This window comes from Musca domestica, unplaced genomic scaffold (assembly GCF_030504385.1).
Source record: "Musca domestica strain aabys unplaced genomic scaffold, Musca_domestica.polishedcontigs.V.1.1 18, whole genome shotgun sequence".
Taxonomy (NCBI): domain Eukaryota; kingdom Metazoa; phylum Arthropoda; class Insecta; order Diptera; family Muscidae; genus Musca; species Musca domestica.
In genome coordinates, this window is record NW_026712238.1 from 14,288,743 (window position 1) to 14,304,364 (window position 15,622).

Here is a 15,622-nt window from a genome sequence, read left to right on the forward strand (position 1 = left end):
GTGATACAAACGGAATGACAAACTTAATATACCCTCCATACTATGGTGAAGGGTATAATATTGGTATGGGAAAAATTACAAAAAAAATCGAACATTTATGAAGATTCATTCACGATTAATTTCCCTTAATTCACGAATAATATTCCCTCAGTCCCTCAAAAAATAATTTTAAGAAACCTACAATTTTTGATCGTCCTCAAAAATGTTCTTGAAAAGTCGTTGATTATGTCTGTGTTAGACCTTCAAAAATATTTTAAAAAAATCTACTTTAATTCCTCTATTATCTTTTGAAAATACAGTTCTAATAATCTCGAATATATTTCTCTCAGAGCTTTATCCAAAAATATTTCAAAAACAAAATACAATTTCCCCATTATTCCCAATACCTCTTTATTGCCTTATTTTGTTATTCAAAAATCATTACAACATCAGACCCCCACAATCTGTCGGTAATAGGTGCTACTTTTGGTTCTCTATGCCTAATTTAAATTTGTTGTTGAAAAAAAAAACAAAACCCCAATTGGATTAGCAGTCACGACATTTGGCTGTTGTAATCTTCAAATTTTAAATAAATAAAAACTAAATAGAAAAACTTCAAAGATGTTCGCTTGTTGTTGGCAATGGGAGAGGAGATTGCATCGAACACTGTTGCCACTTCAGGTGTTTGGATAAAACAACAATCTGATGAAGTATTGTGGGAAAATGCATTTTTTATGGTCGGGGGTTTTTGTTGTAAGTTTTATTGTATTAAATTGTGGGAGTTGAATTTTTATAACGGATGGTATTGTCTGCTACCTTTTTATGAAATTAACAGAGTTTTTTTCATTGTTCAAAAAAAACCTGAGGAATATTTGTTGGTGGCTAATTTTATGGCTCGTAACGATTAGGCAATCATGGGAGATTTTCCTTATCACCAGCTGAGTATGAAAAATGCAATTGGAAACATGAGCAAGAAAAGAGGAAGCTATAAATTATTAATGTTTCTTCTATAGTTAACAATGAATTCGAATGGTCCTTGGCTGCAAAAAGACAAGGACATGTGGTTTTAAACAAGTTTTTAGAACAGCTGTTGAGGTATCATCAGAGCCACAAGCGTGGATTTTTTAAGAATATCGTTTTGAGGCACCATTAGAACCATAAGCGTGGATTTTTTAGGCTCACGATGATTTCACCTAAAACAGCAGAATTTTTAAAAAATTTTTGCCACGAAAAAAAATGGTCTAGAGGTATAAGTTTGGTTTTTTAAGAATATTTTTAAGACCATTAGAGTCATAAGCGGTGATATTTAAAAATATTTGCTGATGATCCCTTAGAGTCATAAACTTGGATTCTTTAAAAAAATAGTTTTTTTTTTTTTTTTAAACTATTCCAATTTTAAATGTTGATTTTTTAAGAATATAAACGAAGATTTTTAAAGAAAATGTTTTCGACGACCACAAACAAGGTTTTTAATATCCTCCACCATACATAGTATGGAGGGTATAATAAGTTCGTCATTCTGTTTGTAACTCATCGAAATAATAATTTTAGACATTCTAAGACGATTTGGCCCTGTCCGTCCGTCCGTCTTTCCGGCTGTTGTAATCACGCTAGTGTCAAAACCAATAAAGATAGGAAACTAAAATTTTTCACAGATCAGTCTTTTGCCTGCAGTCAGGTCAAGTTCGAAGATGGGCTATATCGGTCCACGATATCGTATAGCCCCCATATAACGGTACCCCCCGATATTTGGTATTTAGTATTTTAAGCTACATTATTCATCAGATTTTATACCCTCTACCATTGTATGGAGGGTATATTAAGTTCATCATTCCGTTTGTAACGCCTCGAAAAATACATTTTATACCCCACAAAATATATATATTCTTGATCAGCATAAAATTCTATATCGATTTAGCGATGTCCACATTACTCAAATGTGTATAATGTATGCAGGCCTTTTGGTATTGAAAATGATGATGGCACCTCCCTTTTTTCGGTATTTTGGTGATTTAAGCAACATTATTCACCGGAAATGTTTCAAATTTGGTATTTGAACTTCGTAATGGATACTACAGCCTAAGCCAAAAAATTGTCTGTGCAGATCTACGTCTTCGTATAGCCCCCATATAACAGTACCTCCCGATATTCGGCATTTTGATGATTTTAACGACATTATTCACCGGAATTGTTTCAAATCTGGTATTTGAAGTTCGAAATGAATACTACATCCTAAGCCAGAAAATTGTCTGTGCAAGTCCACGTCTTAAATTATATCCCATACAATGGTACCTCCCTATTTTCGGTATTTTGATGATTTTAGCAACATTATTCACCGGAAATGTTTCAAATTTGGTATTTAAAGTTTGTAATAGATACTTCAGCCTATGACAGAAAATTGTCTGTGCAGGTCCACGCCTTCGTATAGCCCCCATATACCACAACCCCCGATATTCGGTATTTTGATGATTTTAGCAACATTTTTCACCGGAATTATTTCAAATTACGTATTTGAAGTTCGTAATGAGTGCTACAGCCTATGACGAACATTTTTGTATGCAGGTCCACATCTTCGTGTAGCCCCCATATGACGGTACCTCCCTATATTCCGTATTTTCATGATTTTTGCGACATTATTGACCGGAGTTATTACAAACTTCGTATTAAGAATCATAATGGGAACTATAATCTATGTCGGTTCAGGTCTTCGTATAGGCCCCATATATCGGCAACTCCCTATTTTGACGATTTTAGGTACAATATTCACCACAATTGTTTGAAATTTCGTATTTGAAGTTCCTAATAGGTACGACAACTTGTGACAGAAAATTGCATATGCAGGTCCATGTCTACGTTTAGATCCCAATGTAACGGTTATATTCGGTATTTTCAAGATTTAACAGAATTTTTAATGGATTTTATTTTTTGTGAAAATTTCCAAATTCGTTCCAAATGGTGGAAGTTAGGCCTGGCCGAACTTATTGCTTTTTTACTTGTTTAAGTGTATTATATCCACAACTATTGGAACCATTATCGTAGATTTTGTCATTCTTTAAGGGATGGCTTTGTTTACAGTTTCTTATTATTAATTGTTATTCGCCTTCCACGCGTTTTTGGAAATGTCAAATATTTTTGCCCGGTCCGCTAGACCGGAAGCTTTTTTTCGGTTTTTGTGCAATGCTACAAACATACAATTTCAATATATAAAACAGTATATAACAAAGAAAAATGCACAAACTAACATAAATTATGGACATAAACTGCATAATCACATACAAATGGCTGAAGAGAACACACAAACAAATCACAGCAGAAAAAAAAAAACAGTGAATTAATTAATTTGGCCGCCTAACTATAACAACAACTACAAAAACAGCGGCGTAAACCCCGCGCGACTAATAACCATACAAATCACGTTTACTTTCAATATCAAGTGAATCAACAATCCAAAGGCAGCTTGATGAAAATAAAACGAAAAGAAACAAAACATAAAATTCGAATCAACATTAATATCCATTAAAATAAAAAATTCTACGAAAATATTTTTTGTGATTTAAAAAAAAAGAACCCAACTTTTGCCGGATCATCAACAGAACATAGACAATATTTAACGATTTGTTATGGAAAAATACCCAATTTAATTATTTGCAAATTAATGTGTGTTCTGAAATTGGAGGTGGAGGGGCTGGGGGTTTAATATTCTACACCTCTCATCAAATTAATTTTATCCAATCTATCAGTTGATCACATAATTTGCAATGTTTTTACATGTCGTGGCGACATCTCTTAGCCATTAACAAACTTTTTTTTATTGAATTTGGATTCCGCCATAAAACGTATTTTTTTGGAGGCATATTTTTGTTTTAAAAACCAAAAACCGGTACCCAAAGATGATAGAAAACATAACTGATGGCTTCTGATTGAAAAATATAAATAAAATGTTTTTGGTTAAATATTTGAAATTAGTGCCAATATTTTATGGCCAACACGCAACAACGTAAAATATGTAAAACTAATTATGTCTAGAATTTCGTAATATATTTAATATATGCGTATTTTACAGCAAAATTAGCAAATTTTTTTGACTTCGGAGGCCAAAATTCTCTTAAAACCGCGAATTTAAGAGTATTTTTTAATTATCTTAAGAGCAAATATTGCGGATTAATCAAGATTATTTCACAAGGGACCATCAGAACTAAAATAGTGAGTTTTTAAAGAATATTTCTCGGACCTATCGTGGATTTTCTAGGGTCAATCAGATTAACAATATGTATATGTATTAAGTATACATCTCGAGGAACTATCAGAGCTAAAATCGGCGGATTTTAAAAAATAATTTCAAATGGCCAATAGAACCACAATCTTAGATTTTTTTATGAATTTTTTCGAAGTACATTTCTGGATAACACTGTGCGACAAAATTCAATTTTTTCAACAATTATGGGAGAATTCTGCAGATTATGAAAGTAGAGCTACAAAAGAAGTTACGTGTATTAAAGTTTGCAACCAATTAACCTTAATAGAGGGGGCAGGGGCTTCCAAATAAAAACTAAAAAACTAAAGATATCTCGGAATCGGAATTTTAAGTATGAAGTGTCTTCGCCAATATTCCAGATACAAATTTTGGGGAATAATTTTGGTCGAAAATGTCAAGTCAAAATACAGGGTGAGATGAAAAAACTCCAACCAACTTCAGACTGCTGTCATTTTTAAGGCACTCGTCCGACAGCTGTTAACATTATTCCAGTGACAGTTCATTATATTGTTTACAAGCGTACCAAAATGTTTTTGTGAGAACTTTCCAGAAAAAAAGTTATTCGTGATGGAATTCAAGCGTGATATCTTTTTATTCGGCTGGAAAACCACAAGTGGCTATCGTTAGAGCACTCCAGCATTTAAATGTGAATAAATCTTTTGTGTCTCGTACCAAAGCTCGTAACTGTGATACTGGTTGCGTAGCCCGACGTCAAGGAAGTGGACGGAAGAAAACAGCAACATCAGCAGAAATGGTTCGAAAAGTAAAGAAGTGACTTGATAGAAACCCGCGTCGCAGTGGCCGAAAAATGGATCGTGAGCTGAACATATCACAATATTCTATTCGGCAAATATTGAAAAATGAGCTCAGGGTAGAACCATTGAAATTCCAAAAAGTGCAAGAACTTACACGGCAACAGAAAGAAAATAGACTCAAAATATCTAAAGATTAGCTTCACTTGACCGAAAGTGGTAAACTGCCGAATTTGGGTTTTCTCCGATGAGAAAACATTCGTTGTCCAGCAGTTTGTAAACAAACAAAATGATCGTGTTTACTTGTCAAAGAGATCAGCTGAAAATGTGCACTTTCGGTTGGCCACCAGAACTCAAGCGCCGGCCATGGTGATGATGTGGGCCGACATAACAGCCGATGGTCGATCTCCACTCGTATTAATCGACCGTGGCATCGGAATAAATGAAGAATATTATCGCGAAAATATTCTGGAGGGTGTATTAAAGCCTGGGGCACGCCAGTATTTAGACCGCAGACCTTGGACATTCCAACAGGACATCGCGTTCAGCACGCGCCACCCAAGAATGATTACAAAATGAGCTTCTTCGCTTCATTTCCAGCGCACAATGCCACCCAAAATCTCCGTATACAAAACCGTTGGACTATTGTGTCTGGAGAATTTTGGAAATCAAGGTTGACACTAAAAAATACTAATGTGTCGATCACCTCAAGCAAGCGCTTCGCCGGGAATGGGCCAGTATATCGCAGAGCAACATTGGGCCAACATTTGACTGTTTCATTGGCCATAATTCGTGCCAAAGGTGACCAATTCGAAAAAATCTAAACTTAAATAAAATAAAAAAAATGTAGAAATTATGACGTTTGACTTTGTTGCATTGTTATACCCTCCACCTTGGAAAGGAGGGTATATTAACATTGTCTTTCCGTTTGTAGCATCCTTAAATATTCGTCTTAGACCCCATAAAGTATATATATTCATAATCAGCATAAAATTCTAAGTCGATTTAACGATGTCCGTCTGTCTGTCTGTTGAAATCACGATACAGCCCACATTATTTGACGTAGAGCAGAGCTATTTGCATTGTGTCTAGGATGGTTGGTATTGAAAATGAGATATATCGGTCTACGTTCTGGTATAGTCCCCATATAACGGTACCTCCCGATATTCGGTATTTTGATGATTTATGCCACATTTTTTCACGGATTTGTCTGGAAATTGGTATTTGTAAGTCATAACATGTCCCTGAGCGTGTGGCAAAACATTGCATGTATAGGTCCACGTTGTGGTATAGCCCCCATATAAAGGTAACTCCCGATATTCGGTATTTTAGTTTTTTTTGCCACATTTTTTCACGGATTTGTCTAAAAATTGGTATTTGTGGGTCATAATGGGTTCCAGCTCCGGTGGCGAAACATTGCATGTAAGGGTCCATGTTTTGGTATAGCCCCCATATAACGGTACCTCCCGATATTCGGTAATTTGATGATTTTTGCAACCTTTTTTCACTGATTTGTCTAAAAATTGGTATTTGTGGGTCATAATGGGTCCTAGTTCGTGTAGCGAAACATTGTAATTATAGGTCCACGTTTTGGTATAGCCCTCATATAACGGTACCTCCCGATATTCGGTAATTTGATGATTTTTGCCACATTGGTATTTGTTGGTCATAATGGGTTCCAGCTTCGGTGGCGAAACATTGCATGCATGGGTCCATGATTTGATATAGCCCCCATATAACGGTACATCCCGATATTCGGTATTTTGATGGTTTTTGCAACATTTTTTCACTGATTTGTCTAAAAATTGGTATTTGTGGGTCCTAATGGTTCCTAGTTTGTATAGCGAAACATTGTAATTATAGGTCCACGTTTTGGTGTAGCCCCCATATAACGGTACCTCACGATATTCGGCATTTTAATGGTTTTTGCCACATTTCTTCTAATATTTCTTTTACCCTAAGGTGGAGGGTATTAAAAGTTTGGCCCGGCCGAACTCAATGTTTTTTTACTTGTTTTATTTAACCCTGTATTTTGATTATTTTATCCACATTTTTCAACAGAATTGTTTCAAAATTTGGTATTTGAAACTCGCAACAGGCCGCAACTCCTGAATATGGTTCATAAAGGTTAAAGTGTTATGGTATGGCATCTATATAAAATTGCCGTCTATTTAATAAAAACTCCTTCATTTATTTATACATTTTATCTTTACCTCATGTTAGGGGGTAAAACTTTATAATTGTCTGATTTGAAAGAATATTTTTTTCAGGGGCAATCACGGGGATTTTTTCTATTTTTGAAAGACTATCACAAATGTGGCCTTCCTTGATTTTCTCCTGAAATACATCTGTCTATGTGTTTCTTACTCCCCAGCTCTCTCTCCCGCCCTCTCTCACTTGGCCTCTCTGATTCAAACCCCGTTGAACTTGAGGCGGCATTTTCACAAATAAAATATGGGGATTTTAACTACTACTTTTAACTACTTAATAAAATTACATTCAGATTTAAAAGTATTTTACATCATCAAACTATGCAAAAGTTGTCAATACTCTTGACCCACATCCCAGCAAATCGTACATATGATCTCGTCATTACATCTAGCTGACAAAGAAAGAACGAAAACAAACACTTGCAAAATTTCAAAATTATCAATAATAAAACAACTGATATGCTGCTGTTGTTGCTGCTGAACACTTGTTGCAAGTGATTAATTTACAAAAAGAAAGAAATCCGACAACAACAACTTAAACTGTATGAATAAGGGAAATTAGTGGAAAAGCAAGTGTAATAACGTTAAGTTCCGCCAGGTCAAACTTTTAATAGCTCCCATCATGAGGTTAACCAAGATTTTATAAATAAAAGTATGGCGATTCTATATTTCGACGAGTTCTATTTTGAATGGCAAAGGCCAGTGAAATCGGTTAGAGTCTTCAATACTCCTTAAATTCGATGGTACTGTTATATGAGCGCTATACCAGAACCAAATTAAAACAGTGCCATTGAGAAATGTGCTTAATAACGTTAGAATACCGACCTCTAAATATCAAATTTTCGAAAATCCCATTACGAAAATGTGACTTAACTCGTCAAAATAGCGAATATAGGGAGGCAGACTTATATGAGATATCCGTCTGTTGTAATCACGCTAGATACAAAATGAATAAAGATAGGAAGCTTACATTCTGCACAAATCAGTTTTTTTCTGCACACAGGTCAAGTTCGAAACTGGACTATATCACTTTACGATATCGCATAGGCCCCATATAAGGTACCCGCCGATATTCGGTATTCTGATGACTGTAGCCAATTTTTTTTCAATAAAATTGTCTGAAAATCCAGAAAAGTAGTTCCTTCCTTCTCCCCCTGGAAGAGTGTTGTCAATATACAGGGTGAGATAAAAAAAACTCCAACAAAGTCAAGCGCCATGATTTTTACTTTTTTTCAATTTTATTGAATGAAAGCAAAAAATGTCGAAAATAGCATCAAATTTAGTTTAGATTTCTTCGAATTGGTCACCTTTGGCACGAATTATGGCCTTTAAATGGCGAATGAAACCGTCACACGCTGCCCGAATGTTACTCTGCGATATTTAGGTCCATTCCCGGCGAAGCGCTTGCATTTTTGTATTTTTTAGTGTCAACCTTGCTTTCCAAAATAATCAAGACACAATAGTCCAACGGATTGGTATCCGGAGATTTTGGTGGTCATTGAGCGTTGGAAATGAAGCAACCATTCATTGGTGGCACGTGGCGTGTCCAAGGTCTGCAGCCAACATTTTTGCGTGCCCAAGGCTTTAATACACTCTCCAGAATATTTTCGGGATAATATTCGGCATTTATTCTAATGCCACGGTCGATTAATACGAGCGGAGAGCGACCATCGGCTGTTATGGCGGGCCACAACATCACCATGACCGGCGCTTGAGTTCTGGTAGACAACCAAAGGTGCATATTTTCTGCTGCTGGACAACGAATTTTTTCTCATCGGAGAAAACCAAGTTCGGCAGTTCACCACTTTCGGCCAAGCGAAGCAGCTCTTTTGGGTTTATTTTCAATGGCTTTACCCCGAATTTCAATGGCTTTACCCCGAGATCATTTTTCAATATTTGCCGAAGATTTATTCACATTTAAATGCTGGAGGGCTCTAACGATAGCCACTTGTGGTTTTCCAGCCAAATATAAATAAATCACACTATCACGCTTGAATCCCATCACGAATAACTTTTTTTTCTGGAAAATTCTCACCAAAATTCTTTTGTACGCTTGTAAACAATACAATAAGTTGTCACTGGAATATTTTTAACAGCTGTCGGACGATTGGCATAGAAATAACAGCAGTCTGAAATTGGTTGCAGTTTTTTATCGCACCCTCTACAATAGGTAGGCATGCTTATATGGGATATCCGGATATTCGTCTGTTGTAATCACGCTAGATTCAAAATCAGTCTTTTGTCTGCAGACAGGTCAAGTTCGAAGATGGGCTATATCGGTCCACGATATCGTATAGCTTCCATATAACGGTACCCCACCGATATTCGGTATTTTTATGATTTTAGCCAAATTTTTCAATGAAATTGTCAGAAAACTCCACAAAAGGAATTCCTTCTGAGTACTTTACCCCCTGGAAGAGTATTGTCTATATAAGTCCACGATATCATATAGGCCACATCGAACGCTACCCTCGATATTCGTTATTTCGACGATTTTCGGGACATTATTAATCGGAATTGTTTCAAATTTCGTATTTAGAATTTGTAATGGGTATTACAGGCTATGACAAAAATGTCGTTTGCAGGCCCACGTCTTCGTATAGCCTCCTTATAACTGTCCCTCCCAATATACGGTATTTTGATGATTTTAGCGACATTATTTACCGGAGTTGTTTAAAATTTCGTATTTCGAGTTCGTAATGGGAACTACAGTCTATGACAGAAAATTTTCTATGCCGGTCCAGGTCTTCCTATAGGCCCCATATATCAATACCTCCCTATATTCGGTATTTTGACGTTTTATCGAAATTGTTTGAAATTTCATATTTGAAGTTCTTAATAGGTGCTACAGCCTGTGACTGAAAATTGCCTATGCAAATCCAGGTCTTCCTATAGGCCCCATATATCAGTACCTCCCTATATTCGGTATTTTGACGATTTTAGGCACATTCTTCACCGGATTCTTTTCAAGTTTCGTATTTGAATATTTAGGTTACTTCGCGATGTAAACTTTCAAAACGCCGATACACTTCTCTTCCTTTTCAGCTCTACTTTCATAATCTGTTGGATTCTCTCTTTAATTATTGGATAAATTGAATTTTGTCGCACAGTGTAATCGACTGTGTTTTTCCTGCAATTGTTTGTTTGCTGCACAGTGTAATAATGCTAAAATGTGAGTACCGTTATTTGAGGACTCTTAATTAATGCAATGTTATGGCCTAACAAGGACACTACCATGCTCATAACAACTACAAACTCCAACCTCGATAATAAGCACCTTACGGACCCATAACATTTATTAATTCCTTTTATTCTACCCAGACAATTAATTACCTTCCAAGAGCAACACACGTTTGATATTTCTTCTATTCATTTCTATTTGAATATAATTTCTCAGACTTATCGACAACCAGTTTAGTTAAAAATTAATGACTTGAAGAAATATAGAATGTCAGCGTAAGTTAGCTATTCCCAAATCTTTTTCTATTTGCACTGGAAATAAACTATATAAATTATACAATTATAAATAGTAAAAGACCAGGGTTAAAGTCTAAAATCAGACTTGCTGTCGATACAATTTGAAATAAAGGCCCCGATGTAGTTTCCCATAAAACACATTAAAAGTAGGCTTATAAAATTCAATCAGCAACTGTTAATGTTATTAAATGGCATCAATAAATAAAATTTTATTGCGGAAGGTGTTGACCTCACATGTCATTCTGGTTACTTTCAATGTGAGGGAAATGTTTTGTTGTAAGTGTAAATAGAATTGTTAAATTTTTAAGAGAAAATACGAATTTTACAATTATAAAAGATTTACAGATAATCTTATTCAAGACTTACATATCACACTATCACGCTTAAATTCCATCACGAATAACTTTTTTTTCTGGAAAATTCTCACCAAAATGCTTTTGTACGCTTGTAAACAATATAATAAGCTGTCACTGAAATAATTTTAACAGCTGTCGGACGAGTGGCTTAGAAATGAGAGCAGTCTGAAGTTGATTACAGTTTTTTTCATTTTAGCCTGTATGTTTCATCTGATTTGGTGTTTAAGTCCCTCACATTCGTAATATGCATTCGATAAAAATGAGATTTGGTACCAGATATCAGATACAGCCCAGAAATACCTCTGCCAAATTTTATCAAGATCGGTTCAGTTTTGGATATAGCTCCCATATATATCTTGAACCGATTTCGGGTTAATTGTGCACAAAATGACCAATATCAGTCCAAATGACCTGCATTTTGGGACATCCGACCGAATTCAATCTAGATGCAAGTACATCAAATTCGAAGAAAATCTTTTCGTGTATAGCTATATAGGTTTCATCCGATTTGGTTTCATCACAAGTGGAGTGAATTTCGGAACGTACGTTTCCATTTTGTGGAACTCGGCTCCGATATATGGAAATCACTCTAGCTTCCGAACGAAATGAAGTAGGTTGATAAAATTTTACTCAAATGTGTATTGTGTCTGCATGACTTTTGGAATTGAAAATGGGTGATGTAGGTACACGTTATTCGGTACCAATATTCGGTATTTTGATGGTTTTTGTGACATTTTCCACTGATTTGTCTAGAAATCGGTATTTTTAGTTCGCAATGAGTTCTAGCTAATGTGGCGGAACATAGAATATATAGTTCCACGTTATATTATAGCCTCCATATAATAGTACCTCCCTATATTTGGTGTTTTGATGATTTTTGTCACATTTTTCCAAGTATTTGTTCAAACAGTAGTATTTGTAGTTCGTATTGGGTTTTGCTCCGGTGGCAGAACATTGAATATTTGGGTCCATGTTTTCCAATAGCGCATATACACTCGCCGATATTCGGTATTTTAATATTCCTAATCACATTTAAGATTTGGTAGATGAAAGTCCTTTTCCTTTTGGTATGAACCCCATATAGCGGGCTCACCCACTTTAGCATTATCCAAACGGTCCTACTCTTATTTGTAGTTCAAAGTGGAACACGTTCGAATTCAAATACTTTTATATAAAAATGTGTTTTTTTTAACGAATGGCGGAGGGTTTTAAAAGTTCGGCCCGGTCGAACTTAATTTTTTTCCTTTTTATCGAAAAGTTTTGTCCAGCGACGAATCTTATTTTTGGCTCAATGGAGAGCAAAATCTACCAATGCATAGTGCATAGCGAACCGTACTTCTTAAAAGGAGCTGTGAATCATAACGTAACTGTGAATTCTGAGCACTACCGTGAGATTATACCCACCTTGTTTGCCCAAACTACAAGAGTTTGATTTGCCTGGTCAAAGCTCATGTCCATAGAAACAGCCCCGCTTTAATTAACACATTCGAAAACGACATTGAAGTATTTTTTTTTTTTTTTTTTTTTTTTTTTTTTTTTTTTTTTTTTTTAGATACCGATCTAAATGTATGAAATAGTAGTCCGGGTCCAAACATCTCTGGATCCAGGAAAGATTGGATTGTTAGCAATAATTTGGTTTATATTCTATGAACTTCCATAATGGACCTTTTTCCACTTTTTGGAGGTTTTATTAACAAATTGGGGTCAAAAAACTTATTATCTGGATATAACTTCCCGAATAACTTCTCGTTGGAAATATAGTTTCATTAGCTTTCAAAAGATACCTATATTGTCCATATTGTTTGAGTAGATTCGTTTCTAACCCGGGTAATGAACACGGAATTTCGGGGCCGGAACCTGGAATTTCGAAATCCATTCCGTCCCCCAAGAAAAAATACTTTCCCGAAATCAGAGCACAAATTCTTACCTCTAGAAAAAATTGCATAAAAATCTGAGAGATTTTACGAAGTTAGAGATATTCCCATAGATGGTCTGTCAGAAATTGTGACGTATATGACATACTTTTCCGACGTATCATACATTCGTGGACACATGGATGCTTAATTCTTGTTCTATGAAAATCTGAAAGGAAAATTTTAACAAAGGCGAAAATTGCGAAATGAAAATTTTTATAAAGAAAAGAATTTTCATTTCATATTTTCATAGAACAAAAAACCAATCTCAGGTTTTAAGCTCTTTGAAGTAACTTGGCAGGATTTGGGAAATTAACACAAGAAATCTATCATCATTATGATTAGCGAGGTTTCAATAATACGACCTAAATGTTATCAACCAACTTAGAATGTATTATGTGGTATATTAAAATATTTTAGCAGTTTATGACATTTTATAGTTTTTTTACGTTTTACACATTTATATGACGTTTACAACTTTTCGACAGTCGAAACCTAAAATTAAAACGGACCAATTCTGGTTATTCCAAATAATCTTCAAACATGAAATTCTATAAATATTATGTGTTCTTTGTGAAAATCGTTCCTATAACTCTTAAATCATCACCCTTTACAATATATTCCCATATAACCAACGAAACCATTGAAATTAATTATAACTGCAAGCCATGCTACTCACTTTGAAGGTTTTGACAGCGGATGCAATCTGCTTGAGGGATTTGTAATACCAGTTTCAGACAAAGTAAAGCCGGATGAGAATCGCTGAGGCGAACCAAGATTTTCCAAACGAGATGTGAAAACAAAAGCGAAGACACAAAAAAACTAGATTTTACACTTTTCAATAAAAAAAAAAAAAGAAGAATAAAAAATTATAACTTTTTAATTGCACGAGTTTTTTATTTAATTTCGAAATTATTTATGCTAATTGCATTTTAACGCGATGTTGTCAAAACCGGCATTGATGCACTATTTTTAGAATATTCAAGTATTCAATTTCAACAACTACAACACTTGATACATTTGGTGTTGTTGTTTTGTCTCCAAACGCACTTTTCTGGTCTTTTGTTTTGTTTTGTTTAACAACATCAAAACAAGAATTTACAAGAAAGAAAACACCAACAAAAGAGAGTAAGTGTAACAAAACTATGCCGTAGAAGAAAAAAATTCAAAACAAAAAAATAAAATTAATTTCCATGGCACTTTACCCACTGGCCGTCGTCGATTGCAGCAAAATATTGAGCGCCAAATGCTGATCTCGCGCACAAAAAAAAAACAACAAAATACCAGTTTCACTTTCCGTTGTTGTCCGTCTCTATTTTAATTTTTTGTTTTGGAATTTGATTTGTTTAACGACAGAAAAAAAAACACAAAACTATTACAACAACGCACTCTGTCGCACAGTGTCGCCTCAGTTCGTTGTAAAAGACACAAAACAAATAAACGACGAAGAAGACGAAATAAAAAGAAATTATTACCCGATGATGATGACGATTCGCTGAATGTTGTGTTTTCAAATTCGCTTTATATCCAAAATTTGTTTAAAATTGTTTATTACAAAATACTATTTATTTATTTTTTTATTTGGTTACTTGGATTTTCTATTTCTTTATTTAGAGTAAGAAACACACACACTCCACGGTTTAGGGGTTTTTATTATTTGCTACGAATGTTTAACCGCTCACAACAACTGTTGCCACCAATCGCCGCTATTGAACTGAGCTTAAACTTAGTACAGAGGCTTAAAAACACCAGCGAAAATATCATCAAATCCCCCAGGTTTTTTTTAACAACCAACCAGTCAGTCAGTTAGCCCGCCAGCCAATCGACCCATCCAACCAACAACAATGCCAATCAGTCGGTGAGGTGCATTTACTGCCTTCTCACGCTCTCAATGCTATCGATCGAACGAACACACTCAGAGCTTAACTAAAGAGAACTCTCAGCATTGGCTTAAAAATGTTGCTAAACAGTTGGACCTACCGGAGCAACATACAAATGTTGGAACAAAAGACGTTATATTTTCATATTTGAATTGGTAATAAAAATAGAACGACATATATTAAGAGTGATTTTTTATACCCTCCACCTTGAAAGGGAGGGTTTATTAAAATTGTCGTTCGGTTTCTAACAACCCTAAATATTCGTCTTAGACCTCATAAAGTATATATATTCATGATCAGCATAAAATTCTAAGTCGATTTAACGATGTCCGTCTGTCTGTCTGTTGAAATCCCGATACAGCCAACATGATTTGACGCAGAGCTTCAAAATTTGGCAGAACAATTTGTATTGTGACTAGGATGGTTGTGATTCAAATCGAGATATGTCGGTCTACGTTTTGGTATAGCCGCCATGTAACAGTACCTCCCGATATTCGGTATTCTGATGATTTGCGCCACACATTTTTCACGGATTTGAAATTGGAAATTGGTATTTATAGGTCATAATGGGTTCTAGCTACGGTGACGAAACATTGTATGTATAGGTCCACGTTTTTGTATAGCCCCCATATAACGGTACCTTCCGATATTCAGTAATTTGATGTTTTTTCCCAATTTGTTTGGTAATGGGTTCTAGCTTATTTGACGGATTTTTAATGTTTTTTTTTTAACTTCATTGAATGAAAGCAAAAATGTCGGAAATAGCATGAAATTTTAAAATAAGTCAGGATTTGTTCGAA

The 15,622-nt window shown here is 35.1% G+C and overlaps 1 protein-coding gene across 3 annotated transcripts in view; it reads right to left on the reverse strand.

Annotated features, from left to right (window-relative positions):
* Window positions 1-14,664, reverse strand: part of LOC101899230 (glucosylceramide transporter ABCA12) — a 54,677-nt gene extending 40,013 nt beyond the window's left edge. The window contains exons 1-2 of one of the 3 annotated variants that reach the window (XM_005182665.4): window positions 14,418-14,664; window positions 13,622-13,776 (exon numbers count right to left, since the gene is read on the reverse strand). The gene's annotated coding sequence lies outside the window, so the exon portion shown is untranslated. Of the gene's footprint in view, window positions 1-13,621; window positions 13,777-14,147; window positions 14,333-14,417 lie in introns of those variants that run through there. The other 2 variants (XM_005182666.4, XM_020036471.2) reach the window with 2 other exon arrangements.
* Between the last annotated feature and the right edge of the window lie 958 nt (window positions 14,665-15,622).